The 17,283-nt window shown below is 36.9% G+C and overlaps 1 long non-coding RNA gene across 9 annotated transcripts in view; it reads right to left on the bottom strand.

The window, feature by feature from the left end:
• Positions 1-13,778, bottom strand: part of LOC105011515 — a 55,453-nt gene extending 41,675 nt beyond the window's left edge. Inside the window, exons 1-2 of one of the 9 annotated variants that reach the window (XR_004576054.1) lie at positions 13,666-13,778; positions 5,085-5,130 (exon numbers count right to left, since the gene is read on the bottom strand). This is a non-coding gene — a long non-coding RNA (uncharacterized LOC105011515). The other 8 variants (XR_004576053.1, XR_004576050.1, XR_004576052.1 and 5 more) reach the window with 8 other exon arrangements.
• Positions 13,779-17,283: the final 3,505 nt, after the last annotated feature.

The following is a 17,283-nucleotide window of genomic DNA, read 5'->3' as shown; positions in this document are numbered from 1 at the left end:
AGTCAAAAATAACCCTTGACTTTTACACAGCTAATACATAATAAGCCACAGGCTCTTTACCAGGCCCATTGACACCACAACAAAAATGTAAACTTATAGACAATGAGTTTACAACAAACCCTCAAAAAGTATTGAAGTACTCACATTAAAATAATATTAATATCTTCGGGATGCATCTTGAGTAGCCCCAAAAGCTCGAAAATCGTACATAAAACATACACGATGGCTTGAAAAGGCAAACAAGCAAGGTCTGAAATCCCATTAAACTTCTATTATGATTCCGTTAATTTAGAACCACAGATCCACAAAAGCGTCCAAATATGTTTCATACGTTGCCGACACATTCATCGAACAATGCCGACCGGTCGTAACACGTTATCGAGAAATCCACCACAATCCGAGAAAGAAAGCACAAAACGACGTGAGGAGAAAGCAACGCTGTTGTCATGGTCAGAGGCACTGGGTGCTTGGCTAAGGCTGAGGCTGGGAGAAACTCGCTCAGGCCACCGGGGTCACGCTGCCAATAGAAATGTGATGTCACCAGCATTAGACATGCTTATTGACACACATGGCTGCGCAACCCCGGGACACTGGTGGACACGGCCGTGACCAAGCGCTATGCAATAACATAAGATTCTAAAATAGCTCCTCGCACGATTCAGACATCATTGGGGGAAAATAATAACTAGGCAATACTCTCTTTTGATGCATTGCATCTCACTGAACATAGACGGGTAAAAGTCCATACCCTTACATCCAAAAAACATTGATTATAATGCTAAATATTATACAAAAAAAGAACCCTCAAATAAACAGATGTTTAAAGAAGATCCTTAAAACCACAATGGCTAACTCCAGTGCTAAGCTATTATATAACAGTTTTGCAATGGGGCGGGGGCGGGGCAGTAGACTTGATTAAGTTTAAACATAACATTTTCTTTCATCGGATTATTGAAGGTATAGGAACAAATAGACCAGTTTTTGGGTACGAGCATAGGTCTATGCCACTTTTCAGTAGGCTAACGAGGTCACCATACTTCTTTGGCACACTATTTTATTTAAAATATATTATTTGGAGAAAAAACATGTGTCTTGGCGTTCTACGTCAAGGAGTAGCCTATTGTTGGAGCTCAAAGGCTCACCAGAAACAAAAGGTGTAGCCATTAACTGTATTGTGAGACCTATTGTACTTCGTCTTACACAGTTGAAGACATGTCAAGGGACAGCAAATATTAATACATGTTTAATAAATATTTGGGTTCATTATATTTAAAAAAAAAAAAAATCCTATTGTAAAACATTTGGCCAACTTTGAGTATTTTGAGCCAAATAAAAATAATTTCGGTCTTTGAATAACAACAAAGCCTACCTCTAGTCCAGTTGCTATTATTTAGCCCAACTGTTACGTGCTTTACGTAAATCCTTTCTCTCTGACTTTCCTGACTCTTCCACACACGAACACACACACACACGAACACACACACGCACGCACACAGACACGCAAAGTACACTTAATTGAATCAGTTAAAAATGTTAGGCTAGTTATGTTAGTGCTGTTTTTTTAAATCTATCAACTCATGACCTTATGATTAAGAATAAAACAAATAAGACCTTGATCAATACCGAAAAGTTTGATATTATGAGAGAAAGAGGCCTGCATAGGCCTGCTTCAGACGTAAACTAGAAGGTCAGTTAGTGCGGCGACAAAGAAACAAGTTTATAATTATAATCATATATCTGTTTGTAATAAATATAGGTAGATTAATTTAACTCAGGTGCAATATCAATATAGTGAAACAAATTGCAATATTGTAATTATTTGCTCAGAAATAAAATAATAGGCTAATAGGACACAAATTACAGATGTCTGAGTCTTCTTCTAAGACATCCCCCCAGACTTAAAAACAAAATGGAGTCTTCCAATATGCAAAATATGAAACTGATGCCAGACAATGGAATAAACCATTTTAATGGATGAAGATTTCATCTACATAGAATTTAGCAGACATACTTATAAAGCGACCTTTCAATCGTGAGTGCATACATAAAATAAGGGTAGAATCGTATAGATTTTAATATTTTCAGAAGCCCCTCCGGTCAACAGCCAACAACCAAATTCCCACTATGGATAGTACACATTAAATTTAAAGTCACACACACACACACACACACACACACACACATTAATTAGGATTTAGGTCTACATGAAAAAAATGTGAGAATGATTCATGCTTCCGGTGTTACGAATAATGTCTTTGAAGCTGCATTATGCTAATGTAACAGGAAGTATAATTTCAATATAATAGAGGCGCTAACAAAAGGAGAAATTACTTGATGTTGATGTTTTAGACTAACAGATAGAACCAGTCTATAACAAAGCTATAACAACTAAAAGGGACAGTCTACTGAATTACATTTCTTCTTTTTCTGGTAGAAAAGTTAAAAGATCATTAGAGTAACTTATGCAGGCGTTTCGAGATGCAGGCCTATGGCTGCATTTCCTCAAGAATGTGTAAATTGTCAAAATATTTACGGATTGGTCGAATTCTTATTAAGAAGATTTTTCTCCAGTCTTCATAATGGGCCCTAAAGCCCCATATTACAATGATTATATGAGCTTAGCCATTTGAACCATTCTACAATGCACAGCTTAATGAAAACATTTAATAGGCTAATGTAAATATTGGCCAAAACATAACTATATATATATATATATATATATATATATATATATAAATGTATATATAAAATACATTTACTTAAATGCTTGGTATGAAAGTAATTATATAGTAAATGTAAAACACAATATTTGACTCGAAAATTAATCTCTTATTTACCGAAATCTTATTTAAATGTATCAGTTGCAGATAATTTTCTTTAGTGGCAAGATTTTTTAACACGCACACACACACACACACACACACACACATACACAGCTAATTTACAGTAGAAATGGGTGCTTAATTCTGTAATAGGCTTATTAAAGTAAATGTGATATTTTGTACTTGGTTCTCTTTTGGCATTTTTGTTTTGTTTTCTATGAGCCCTTATAACTAATGCATCATAAGTCTTAACATGCTAAACGTGAACAAAGCCTAAAACTGCGAAACAGACTTTACAGCCTTTCCTAAAAAAAGAGCGAATATTAACGCAATCCCTTCTGCTCACTTGCTCCCGCACATATACTATGACTGACAGGTGGTGATATTGCCAAGAAGATCTAGAGGGCTCGGAATATAATGATAATTTAAATGAACAAAAATGTATATGAGTTGTTTCCTGATGTTCTTTGAAAGTATATACCAAAAACAGCAGCCCAGGTTAGGTAGTTATGTTAAAATGTGTTTTGAAGAGGAAAATGTATGTTCCCCAAGATAGGGCTATACATTTTCTTAATTTGTTAATTTGAGTAATATAAAATAAAGCCTGAAATAATAAATGAATACTGCCCAATGGTAGGCTATAGATGAAAATTGTCAAATTCGTTTTCTCCATTGTGTTTTAAAATGACGATTGACATTATAGCTATATAGGCCCGTGACTCAAGTATTCCAAATCTTTATAAAGCAATATTTGAAATGGCAATAGTTCGATATTTCATCTGTATTTTTGTTTCTTTCTTCATAGTTGTGTAGAAGTGACAGAAAGTAATAGCACATAATCCTGAACTGAGTGTTACTCAGTGTATCATAGGTATGCACAAATGTATAAATAAAAACATTACAGGCCCTCTTTCCATGGTGTAAAACCACCTCATAAATCAGCCTCAAGTAAATTCCTATGATTAGAGGACCAGACACGCCCCTTTCCAGCGTCATGTCCTGTTTTAAAGGCCTCCATGATAGGTGCACTTTGCGAAGAGGGGTGATAGTAGTCTATAGTCCTTAGAAATAACTTTCTTCTTCTGTGCCTTCAGTAATGCGACAGTCGTCGCCGCATAGAACAGTCTAACATTAATAGTAGTTAATAAATTAATAAAATCAAAAAATCACAAATTTGAAAATAAACATAAATAAATTGTGGTATTCTTTTCGAGCTTCGTTTGGAAGAGTCTTGCCTCAGTTTTAGCATATTCATTAAACTGAATATCCTTTCCATACCCTGGTTTAAAAGTCAAGTGTAAAACATACACCTTTACTGCTTTTGCAATGTGAAAAATCCTAGCTGGTGTCCAAGGGAACAAACAAATTAAAGGCTCGATGTTTTTAAATATTTGCATAACCATACAGTGTTTACTGGATATCCTTAGAAAGGGATTTACATGAAAAACGTTTTATATGTATCCATTGAAGAATCACTACAAGTTCCAGGTGATAACAGTTTGATGGTTCACTGAGTCACTCAGCTTGATTCTATGAAGCGCAAAAGAAAGATGCTTGGAACTGGTCTGCAAATAGTTATTTGTTAAGAATAAAATTCTTAACCAATGGAATCGGCCAGAAGAACCTCAAATGGTTAGAACCATAGATATAAAGCTGTTCTCTTATCTATGGTTCGAACCTTTATTTTTAAGAGTGCATTGGTCCAATCACCGAATGACTTGCTGCTAAATAAAACTTTTTTTTTAGAAAACATTTGTTTGGCTTTGAATAGCAGGAAAAGTGTATTTTACCTGAGTAAAGAAAAAGCTTTCGCCTGGAATATAAACAATCACCCGTTAGAATGTACGCGTCTAGAGCCCTGTCCTTGGTACTAAAACTAATCAGCCTTACCTTGACACTGCCGTCGCTGATAGCAGCTCGGACTTGAAGTAGGAATAGTGTGCACTATCGTATACATCCGCCCCATATATCCTCATCATTGATACAACGATAACACCGGTCTAGGGATAGATTGGGACTTTTGGGAAGTCGTATATTCCAATATCTCGCTTCACAAGGAGTTGTAGCCTAACATGAACAATATTATAAACATAGCCTAGGTATAATCAATAGGCTATAAACATAGCATAACCTAACACGTAACGACATAGCTTACGTGACTTGTGTTTATTTATACCGACTGTTCTGGAATGAATAAACCCTAAATATCACAGCTAAAGTAATGCTATTAGTTTAAATATGACAGATATATATTTGTTTTACCTTAAGGCAATTGTGTCTATGAAAGTCTCTCTTCAGCACCTGTTGCCTGTTGAAGATATGCATACAATACAATTGTAAACTACAGAAAATAGGTTGGTTTTACACATAAAGAATGTAGACTACTTTCCACATGTAAGAACAAAATGTTATTTTTTTCAGATTGTGTACAGGCCTTTTAGAACATCTGCTTTTAAACCGAAAGAGCAGAACTATTTTGTGAAGGGGAACTGGCAGCATTCCATAGACATGTTTAGTGTTATAAACATTCTCGAATTTAAATTATGTTAAAATGCATATATTAGGCTACTTCGCCCAGAGGGAAAAGGAAGAGAAAAGTCGGCTTCACACACACAACCAAACACACAAACAGACACACACAGACACACACACACACCACTGCAGAACTACTCAAGCGGGAAAACTCCTGCTCATTTAGTACGTAAGTAAAAGCCTAAATGTAATCCACTAATCATAAGTCCATGTTGATAAGATATATAGTGCTCCTACCATCACAAAAGAAAAAAAGAATAATATTCAAAAAGCAGATCTGTATTTAAACTGGCTACACACGCCTAAACTGAGAATAATATTTACCTTGCTTGTCTTGGGCACGGTAAAATAGGACTAAAGAGTAGACTGTTCTTAAATAAAATAATAATTCTCGCGCGTTGCTAAGTTTCTCGGAGCCCTATTGTTGTCCGTTGCAAAGGTCTGATTAATTAATTTCACACTATAGCTCCAGAGATTTTCCCACAAACAAGTGACCGAGAAAAATGTAGTCCCAAAGAAAGAAGTCAACATCAAGTTCAACAACGTGCTTGCGCTCATTAGCATGACAATGATGTCTGGGAGCACAGTAGTCTTCTTAACAAGAGGGTCTGGCGTCAAGACACTCCACCTCCCAGACCCCAGAACATTTTCCCAGGCTCTCCTAACAATCGCACAACTGTTTGCTTTAAACGCGAGGGGCCTCTCGGTTTGCCCCATCATTCTCCGCGGACTGCACAATGGACGATTCCGTTAAGACATGACATACTGTATTAGAGCCAACATACAGCTAAGGTTTTTTTTTCAGTTGAAGTTAAAATTAGTATAATTTCAAACTTTGAATACTTTAATATACAATACAAACAAAAAATTAATAAAAAAAAAGATGTTATTGTTATTATATTATACTTTTGCAACAAGAAAAGTAAATACTATTAATATTAATAATATATAAGCAATTGCCTAGGGAAACACCAACGTGACAGTTGAATGATCTTAACCTAACACCTAAATCAAGTAAGATTGAAAAACCCGTTGTTAGAAAAAATCTAATGTATACTTACATACCGTATATTTGGGGTAATCCAATAAAGTAACCTAGGCCTTACTGATGTCCAAATTAAATTTCAGTTAGATGATGGAAAAACAAAGCTATATAAAATAAGCCAATCCAACCAGGAGCAGTCTGTCAAACACTGGCTATACTTTTGTTGGAGTGGCCTGAGACAAGCCAACTAGCTGAGAAGACTGACGAGCAACCAGTTTCCCAGTCAATCCCGCCCCACATTTTCTCACCGCTTTGGAAGGAAGCTGGGTATGTCTGCCGTAGGTCCCCCTTATGGGCCAGCTTGGCTTGGACGTGTCCAGAAACCCAAACAGTTCTGCTCCTCTATTCATTGTCCATTGTGAATTGATGCCTATTGTTCCAACTGCGTGAATGGTCCTTTTCCATATTTAGGTACGCCCATAATCTTTTTCTAAATCATTCGCTAGAACCAAGAGACAGATAGATGGGTAAGCTAGTGTGGTAGAGAGGGGAGAGGAGTGGTGGAAGGTATGTAGTACAGAGACCCATTGGGACCCAACACGACTTGGAGGCACGAGCAGGCAACTTAAATGCTCCAAAGCTTTAGCCCATTACTCAAGGCCAAGACGCAATACACCACAACACCGACCGCCAGCCCAACTATCAGTCATTGAACCCAACATTTTACATTTTGATAGATTAGACATGTTTAAATATATTTTTAAAAACCACATTCCATAAATCTCCATCATCCAACTCCACCTTCTTTCAAGTCGACTCTCCTTCGATCCTCACTATGAGGCGGGATGGTACCGTTGTGAGTGGTGGGATTTAAATATGCGCCCGGCCACATTGCAACTACTGGTCCTCTTGTATGCTGCGCCTTGTTGCTTGAAATAAGACTTGGCGTCAACCGCTTGCGGTGGCAGCGATTCACAGCGCAACAGAGAGAATGAAAATGCACCAAAGACTGTAGTCCGGATCAGTAGAAAACAAGAAACTTGCAAGCGCAATGGTTTTGTGCATAACACGCCGTTTTCTTAAACAGCCGAACACACGAACGAATAACTGAAGCCACCTCTTGTCGAGGACCACTAGGAGGAGAAAGGAGGAAAGAAACGTGTGGGTTCAGGGTCACGTTGCCTTCATTCGGCTACGTCTCCATCCTCTGACCGCGCATAACGTATTTTTACAGGCATCGAAATAACTGTTATAAATGAGCAGTTACTCAGTTCGAAAAACGACGGATACATTGTTGCAAGTACATTCAATCAACGTTGCGAAGAAAGATACGTGCTAGTGCAAGCTCCTCAAATCTTACTACGTTAAACGTGCTTACGTCAGGCATCGGGATAGGTTACCTTTCCAGAGAGGATTCTTATGTAGGTTAAGGCAAACAACCAACGTTTTGTGCATTGGCAAATGGGCCTAAAAATCTATTTTCAAAAGTATTTCAACTTGACAGTTTTAGAGCGACTGTAGTTGTTTCACTTATTATGGTGCCCACACTTTTTGACTAATGATAGTCAAAATAACTAGCCTAATAACTCTTCAAAACGCCAGTGTGTGCGTGTGTGTGTGGTAAAGGCTATTTTAATCATATTCTCTATGGCGTCAAATCAGTCTCAAAACTCGCACTCGCGCAGATGACACTTCGATGTGAAAAATAATATATTCTCACTCGTAGAAACTCAAGCCGAGAGAGCAGAAAGTTAATGGCATTTATCGTGGTTTAAATTAATGAACGAAGACTCCAGGCTACTATGATAAAAACGTATCTCTTCGTTTATCTCTGTTGAACATCTGAAGATAATAGGCAAGAAATTAGGTCAGAGCAAAATATGTTTTAGAACCTGTACGGACACATTTTTTAGATTAATTACTAATACACCTCCATGAGAAATCTAGTTAGCATGGCCTACTTAAAACATTCCCTAATTGTGAGGTACTAATCAATGAAGACATGTATATCTATGATAATTTTATTTCATTTATAGTCTTTAAAGTATGTTTTTGCAGATGATTTGCCCAGGGAAATGCCTGGAATTGACAGTATAAAATCGTCAAATGTTTAATAACACAATCCTAAAAAACACATATTTCGTTTTCATTTTAATAGGAAAAAAATGAATAAATCATTGCTACACGTCCATGTTACAGAGTAACGTGTTGATAATAACCACGACCTACACTTAACCACCAATGTCAAGGACAACAAAATATTTTCAATTACATGGCCCTTAACTTAGGCCTGTGTAACTGTTGGGCGCTTTATTCCCACACGTCTAGTGTATACGAAGAGATTTTTAGACAATACAGCTACTTTTAAAAAACATAAACCTACAGATTTGTAAGTCTAATTACTGACATGCAATGATATGCAGGCAAGATTCAACTAATTCAACTTTTATCTTTAATTTAACTATATTTTGTAGTCGTTGTTGCCTGCAATAATCTTAATTTTAGCGTTCACAACATTAAATGTAAATCGCTCTGGATAAGAGCATCCGCTAAATGACCAAACTGTAAACATTGAACATCTAATGCAAAATAATTATTCATTACCAAGTCCTTAATATTCCATTGTAGGTGAAATCTTAAGCATTACGATATTAACTATTTCTTAATGAAAACAAAAAAATCCAGCATTTTACAAATGGCTTCACATGATAGCCGAATGTTGATTCCGTTCACTGTAAAATCAGGGACTTGCATAGGTAGATTTCTATTCAATTTTCAAACAGCATTGAGAGAGGATAGCTTTAACCGACTGCAAAATTGATGTGAACATACATCTAGAAATAAGCCTATAGTTTTTGAGACTCGGGAATTTATGCATTTATCCTATTATCTCGAAACCTACAATTTTGCTCCAATCACTAACAACCGCAAGAGAAAGAACTAAAGCAACTGTAGGAACAGCGACGCCCATCGGACATCGGACATATTATAACTGTAGGGCAAATGAAAAGGATATTTGTTATTATTGTATTGAAAATGACCTTCTTATTCCAAGCAAGTACAGTCTTCGGTTGTAGCAGTCTATGAATAGATGAGCAGCATGTTTAGACATGTGATGTAGACAATTTCATAACTAATAATGTATATGACAAAATGGTAATACATGAAACTGTTTAAAAATATGCTTGAAATGTATGCGCCAGGTTAGTGGTTAGTTGTACAAACGCAGGGATCACTCAAAAAACGTAGTGGCTTACAAAACAATTTGATTATCCGTGGGATGTTCTAATAGATCATGAAAACGATGCTAGAGCTTATGATGTTGTTTTACATATTCTAATATCAAGAATTCCTGCGAGTTAACGCATACAGTTTGAATGTCAAGAGAAGTGATCCGAGAAAATAAAGCATATTGGCTTATCGTGAATTAACCACTACTAAAATATGCTAAATGTTTAGTCTCCCTACTAAACATTTAGCATGTTTAACACAATGCAAAGATTATTTCTAGTTAGTATTGGTCTATATTATCATGTGTGTGGATGGGATGGTACCTGGTATGACTCGTGGGTATGTACAGTAATTTATCAAAACGGTTGAAAAACCTGTATTTGAAAGGATTACAAACTCTACAGAGATATTTGCCAAGCAGAAATGCATTGTAACGAAAGTTAATTAAAGGCAATAACCTAGATTTTTATGACAACTTGTTCGTATTTGTTGTTGTTTATAAGGCCAATGGAAATTGGACAGGCTAATCTAATATAATATATTATGATTCTGGGTTTACTTGCATTAAATATAGCAAATAATTAATTTTAAATACGTTGTATTAACGCATTGCTAAAATAACCGCGTTTATTACAAAAACTATGACACTTATTATTATTAGAGGCTTCACACAATGCGTGATTCTGTCTTTGTGGAACACCTGATCCAATTAATATAATTAAAACTGATCAAAGAACACAATGTATGGTTAGTATATGATCGATCTAATATCCCATAGTGTTTACTTATCAGAACAATCTATGTAATGTTATTTCAATGGTACAAATTAACTCAAATTTAAAGTTCCTTAGAATGTTGAATCTGTCCATACACTTCCATGAGCATACAATTATTTGAATTGACTGGACAAAAGACATCATTAAAAAAATTATTGTAACAAAAAGCCCTAATGCCTAATAACTGGACACTGTAACATTGCAGTGTGTATTATGCTTGTATTCCCAGAATCAGAGTAGGATAATTGTTTCTTTATGCACCAAATCTATGCTTTTGAAATAATAGTTTAAAAAAAACAAAAAACAATGGTAATTAGTGGTTAAAAATCCCTAATATGGTAACTGCAACATTATCTGGCTATTACAATCCTCATCGTTCCACATTTATGCACAAAAATAAAATGGCCATGACAATAAAGAGTTTTTCAATGTATTAATTTCGTACTTATATATATTTGTAAATACAACAACATTAAGTAAGGGACAGGACACTGGTAGAATGCCACAATTACACTCAAATGCAGACAAAATGGCCTGGATACTATTTTCTGTAGCATTCTAAATATGCATGTATATTTCACCATATTCCTATAAGAGGCACTGCTCTCTATTCCTCTAACTGGAGTTGAACTTTTATGATTCCATCCCCTCAGATGTGAGGGAGAGAGGTGATGAAAAAGAAAACAATATTATAATGCTAAGTGCATCTAAATTGCTATATTCATATTAATTTATTTCATATATGTATAGTATATGCTGGTTTAATTGATGATGTAATGTACATTTCTGCTGTATGTAAAAATGCCTAAATGCTTCATTGCAGAATGAATGTAATATTGCCCAGCGTTATCATGGAAGCACCTAACACCTTATAGAATCTGAGGCAAATTTAACATGTTACAAAATCTGAGGCAAATCTACAAGTTACAGAATCAAATCCCATATGTAACATGCATTAAGATTTGTACATTTGTGTCTGTCAGTCTCAGCTTGTAATCTCACCAGTCACTGAGACAGAATTCTCAAATCAATAGATCTTTAGGAGAGGTCTTACTAATGAATCACATGTAACCATATAATACATAAATAAAACAAATCGGAATTACTAACAAAAACATCCACAGAAAAAACTTGATAACTAGTGTCAGGTTCAGGGGTTTACAAATGATCTAATCAAAGGTCCCACTTTTGGGAATTGTAATAGCCATGCTTCAAAGGGCTTCATATAAGAGCAAAGGGCTTTCAGGGATCATCAAGTCATAGAGAGAGAAATATTTTGGTGGTGTGATCTGTCCCTCTAACCCTCCATTAATTAGTACAGACCGAACATGTTTAATGGTACAAATTCATTTCAAAACAAAGTTACCTTAATGGGAAATTAAGACGAGACAATCTTTACTGCACAATGATACTATCAAATATAATAAGTAATTGTATTGATACATGAATACAATAATACTGCTTTGTAAATTAAGGATAAAATGGAAACAGTCCACAGGCCTGTCTCATAGATATATGCTTAAATACTTATTGAATGAGCAACCATCAAATCAGCAATTCCCTGAATGCTATTTTGGAGGGAGACATTTTGAAGGTCCTCAGAAGGAATAAAGGAATATCCACTGTATATGCTGTACACACATGTCAGCATTTAAACAGACACAATTCAATCTAAAAAGGGAATGCATTGAATTTGGTTTCCTACAGATCTACAAAATCTTCTACACATTTTCAAAGCAGAGTAAAAATAATAGTGTATTCTCCAAATGACAAAAAAATACAAAACTTGGAAGGGTTTATTGTGTATGTCTTCACACCCCCAGAGCAAAGCCACCTTTGACAGGCATTACAGGTGTGAATAATTTAAAATAATATTCTGCCAAATTCACATGACTCTTAGGCTAATGTTACAGTTCTTGTGGTGACAGCGTTATGGTTATGTTGGCATCCACAGGTACTGGAAAGTGTGTCAGGATCAAAAGGAATACGAAAGGAACAAACCCCAGGTAAAAAGTTAAAGGAAAAACGAATTAGTCTTCTAACCCTGGGATATACAGTTATATTTTCAAGCAACATAAGTGCATTCATTTGCATGCCAAAAACACACCATAATGGCTTTCCAAAAGGGTTGTATGTTCCTGAATGGTCCAGTCTCAGTGCTGACTCAAACTGTTGCTGGTCACCAATGGTTCCAAGTGGTTCCTAACCAAAATGTGAAGGCTTTGCAAGTGACGTGTGGATTTCCATTGTCCATTAGACAAATATGAGTATATTTTGCCTTAAACTGAATGTTTTTAATTTGGTCATCAAAACCTCAAAAAGGACATTGAGTGCATAAGTGCTCTGGTGTTATGTAAGGTCATATAAACCAGAACAAATACCTGACACATACAAATACCTGACACATACTACTATTGCCATGGCCTATAGGCTAGGTAAACTATAGTATATACCCAGCTCTACCAAGACACAACTACTACCACCAGGACTGAAGAAAAATCTTAAATCAATACTTATCGTGCCAGCAGCACAAGTGAGTCAGAGGAGCAGTAATTGCACATGACTTGTGACCTTCAGTGTGGAGTATACAGTATCTACAGAAGTTTCTGCATACATTTCCAACTGACTTAATGCTGAAGCTCTCGGAGAGATATCGCCCACTTGTGTCATCAATAAATACACCATCCACATCATCACTTGTGCTAGGCCTATTTGAAGAGAAATATCATAGCGAATTAAGCAAACACACTTTGGACAAATTCTTGATTCTATCTAAATAAATTTTACGTTTTGACATCGGAAATAATAATGCATGACACTGAAATACATGGCACATGTGAACATATCAACCGCAAAAGTGAGGTACAAACAATGTCAACCTTGCAATGTGATAGTTAAACTGAAATAGGCTACAAATATTAGCTAAATAGGTACGGTCACATATCCCAATTTCTTGGGTAAGCTACATTGTTCTCGCCACAGCACAGATACAATGAATCTCATATTTGACATTGGCCTATGCCTAAAATAAAATGTGAAGAATATATACATTCAAAATAACGACATCTAATCTATTTAATTGTTAAGCACGACACAACAGTCTAGCCTACCCATATAATGTAATTAATTTACCGTAATTGTTGAAAATTACAAAATGTCTACCCAGAAATGGTAACGGATCACGCACATGAGGTAGCTTATGCATAACGCTTTCAAACATGTTCTCAAAATTAAGCTATGCAAAGCAGCCTAGCCCGCGATGAGGCCTACCTGCGCAACAAGAATAACTTCTGATAAATAAGGAAGTATATAAACTTACAGTCTGCGTAATGAAGAGTTTCTGCAGAGGAGAGATGTTTATTCGTTCACTGCCATGAGAAAAAGACTGGGTTCTATCTGCCTTCCCTCTTTAATTACAAGCGGGCTGAATTTTATGCTAATGAGCACTGACATCAGACTCAACAATTTGCGCAGGATAAAGGAAGGGACCAAAGGCCAAATTCGGCGCTCCTTTCCCATGCAATTCCGACGGTCAAGTTCAAGCGCGGACTTGGGCGAACAATTGTCCTTCAAAAAAGTTATGTGCAGGCCTATAGGACATATTAAAAATTCGTTTTGAAGGTAGTCCGTAAAGATGTTCTTCATCGTTTCGTCATTTTGGTATGGCCAGCAATTTAGCCATTAACCTACTTACTCTCCTGTGTTGTGTGGATAACTGAAAATATAACCATGTTTGAAACCACGATATTAATTTTCTATTTATCAGTAAATATTTGGATTTAAAAGGCAGGCCGCCATTCTGCTAGATTGTTGTACATTTAACTTGACTGATATATAAATAAAGTGTGTATGGTGTGTATAATTGTTAGGACATCAAAAGACTAGTATGTAAACGGAACTACTCTCGGCCGAAAAATAAATATGTGATTTAAAGCTTAAGCTACTATTCGCATCATTGATTCTCATCAAATTGAACATTTAAAAGTGATTTTTTGTGACAGACATTTTTCTGTGCAGACCTGAAATTATCTTATTCTTCATACTTCTCTGTTGCTATTCTAAAGGCCTAGTAACCTCGTAATACAAATGCCAATGATTACCTATGGGATGCTATGTGCACCAAGAAGCACTAGGCAGAATAAAATTACTGCTGTACATTTAAGTAATTATGTGTGTATACATGTGCACTCATTCACATCGTCAAAATCCTTAATCAGTATGAGGACAAGGTAGCAAACGTGCCATAAAGAGACGCCAATCCAATTTGGCTTGGTTCAGCTGAATTAGCTGCATTTGTGTCCTAAACTACTAATCAGGGATACTATTAGAATTGGATGATATGAGTAAGTGAATATATGGTCTTCTAATGTTTTAGATCGTGAAATACTTCAAACTTTCATTTGGTTTCAAGGAGAAAGAGGGAACAGAGAAACACTCAATTACACACAACATGTTTTTCCATGTTTAAAACATGTCAAATGACGTGAATGAATGTTTATACTGGATAACCAAAGAGATATACCTCCATTTGATCATAATTACCGTACTGACGTAGAAAGATTATTATATAAAAATTAGAATGTTATTAGGCCTATTTAGGATTGACCACACAGAATAGATAAAATGCTACAGCTGTTGTAACAAAAACTGTAGCCTGATTTTCTTTCTTCAATCGCGTGGAATGCTGAAAGATCAGTAGGTATTTTAATTAGCTAGAATTCTGAATACAACAGCAGCAGGGAAAAGAGTACATTATACGTGTGATCACATAAAGTATGAAGGTAAACACGTCCCTGCGCTGCCTGCAACATCACCAGTACTGTGTCAGTCAGATGCCAACTGGTCAATCAGTCCTGCTTGAAAAGCCATATATATTGGCACCACCATAGCCAGCACCTTCTGGCATTTAGATTCTGTTTAATTCAGTACAGTACAGAGGCTGAATGGCAGCGTTATAGCGAAGGCCTGTGCACTGTGCAGTGTCTCCACAGGGGCTCTTTTCCTGCTTTGTGCTCCCTGTTCCTCCAATGCCTGAGGCTTCCCCGTGAGACATGTCGTGTCTGAAATGTCATAGTCATGAATTTCACTTCTCTTTTACATCCCTCCGACAAATCAGTCCCAGTCTCCTTGGTTGCCATAGCTATCCCTGCGCCACGCTCACGCGGAGCGGAGGAGGCAGCCTGTAAATGGAGAGAGCAGTGCTGGAGCTGGGCGGGTCTACCGACAGGGCGACCGCTTCCACATTTGCATGTATTCAAATAAGGCATGAATAACATGCATGCGGCAAACAAAGGCGAGCCAATAGGAGGGCCTCTCTCCCACCAGCCTACAACCCAACAGTATTCACAGTAACACCCTGGAATGGAGACAGGGAAATGATGTTGGGAACAGAGGCCCTTCAGCAGTGGAGGGGGGAGACACTTGTGGCCCCCAGAATATTAGCATTTCATTTGTGCCCATTTCCCAGTAATTCCTGGACACAGATGGTTAATGTGGTTGAGTGTGCGATTACCATTTGTATCAAAGATACAATGATGGAAATGTTTTTCAGGGTGCTTTTTCATTCCACAAAGTGCTCACAGAAAGAAGTTGTACATTCAACCATGTGTCCATAAAAGACAATGGTATCCAAGAAAAATAAACCCCCTGGTTTTGCTATGGGTACCGAACACTTCAGCAGCACAAATTATATTAGCGTTATGTCACAAAATCATTGGAGCATAGCAGGTTGAGGTTTTATCTACACCTACGCTGTTTTGTCCGTCTCTATGAAGCAGTATAGTGATCCCCCTTTCAACACATGACAGAACCTATATTCATTTTTGCTTCTGCTCGCTGAACGTCCAACCAAGGTGTCAGTGAGATCAGGTGAGATTACGTTGACGTGACTGATGACCTTAGATTTGCAGTTGCCCGACAAGCCTCAAGGAGTTGCTAAAACGTAGTAGAGCATGTTAAGTCAAGAAAATCCCTGCTGATGATGCCGCCCCCACATTGGGCGAAGCCTGGCCAATATGCCTCGCCACGTGGAGTTCCCAGGCACACGCCACCCCTCAGCACAGGGAAGGCTTGACATCTAGACTGTGGCAGACAACCTTGCACACCAAAGAATGTGTTAGACCGTGACTGTTTCTCTCATTCAGTGTGTGTACAGTACTACAATAATTGATGATGATGCTACAGTGCTCCAACTGAGAGAAAAGTAAAATGTATAGTTTTGGTACAGGAAGCTAAACGTTTAAATACAGTTTGACAGCTACGTTAGCACGAGTGTAATAAACTCTAAACCGTCTCTTAGCTAGTTACAGTAGATATTATCTAACACATTAACCTGCATGCTAGCTAGCTAACAGCAAGCTAACTGGCTGTAAGAAAAATATTGAATATATATTGAATTATTTGATATATTAGAATATTGAATTCAATATTGAATTATTTGAAGTGAACTAGCTACATAATTACTTACACAATCACTGTCTTAGTCTTTGTTACTTAGTATTCAATGAATGTTCCACCAGCATTTAAGAAGAGGGATATATTTGTTAAATTAAAAGGAGTACAAAGGACCCTAGCAACAACCTGCACGCAACACACCCTCCCAGGCAAGCTTGGCAAGTTGAAGTGATTTCAGCTTAGTTATGTTGAACTTCATCAAGGTTATTAAGGCTGTGTTCCATCAGGCGATTCGAATGTTATCATTGGATTGAATGGGCGTTATCAGTGGTTATCAGCCTCATAGATATGGGTCAGAAGGGGCCTGCTAGCCTGCTGGTAGGCTCAGAAGGCTGTTATCATCCATTCGCATGGTTAATTTAGTATTTAGATAATTTAGTATTGACAAAATTAACACAGTTTAAAGGCTCTCATTTTAATGGTTTTACCTGTAGACTTACCCTAACCATAACCCTAACCCTAATCCATTTTAATGGTCTTACCT

Source organism: Esox lucius, chromosome 8, assembly GCF_011004845.1.
Source record: "Esox lucius isolate fEsoLuc1 chromosome 8, fEsoLuc1.pri, whole genome shotgun sequence".
NCBI classification, from domain to species: Eukaryota; Metazoa; Chordata; class Actinopteri; order Esociformes; family Esocidae; genus Esox; species Esox lucius.
This window is presented reverse-complemented; position numbering and strand designations above follow the sequence as displayed.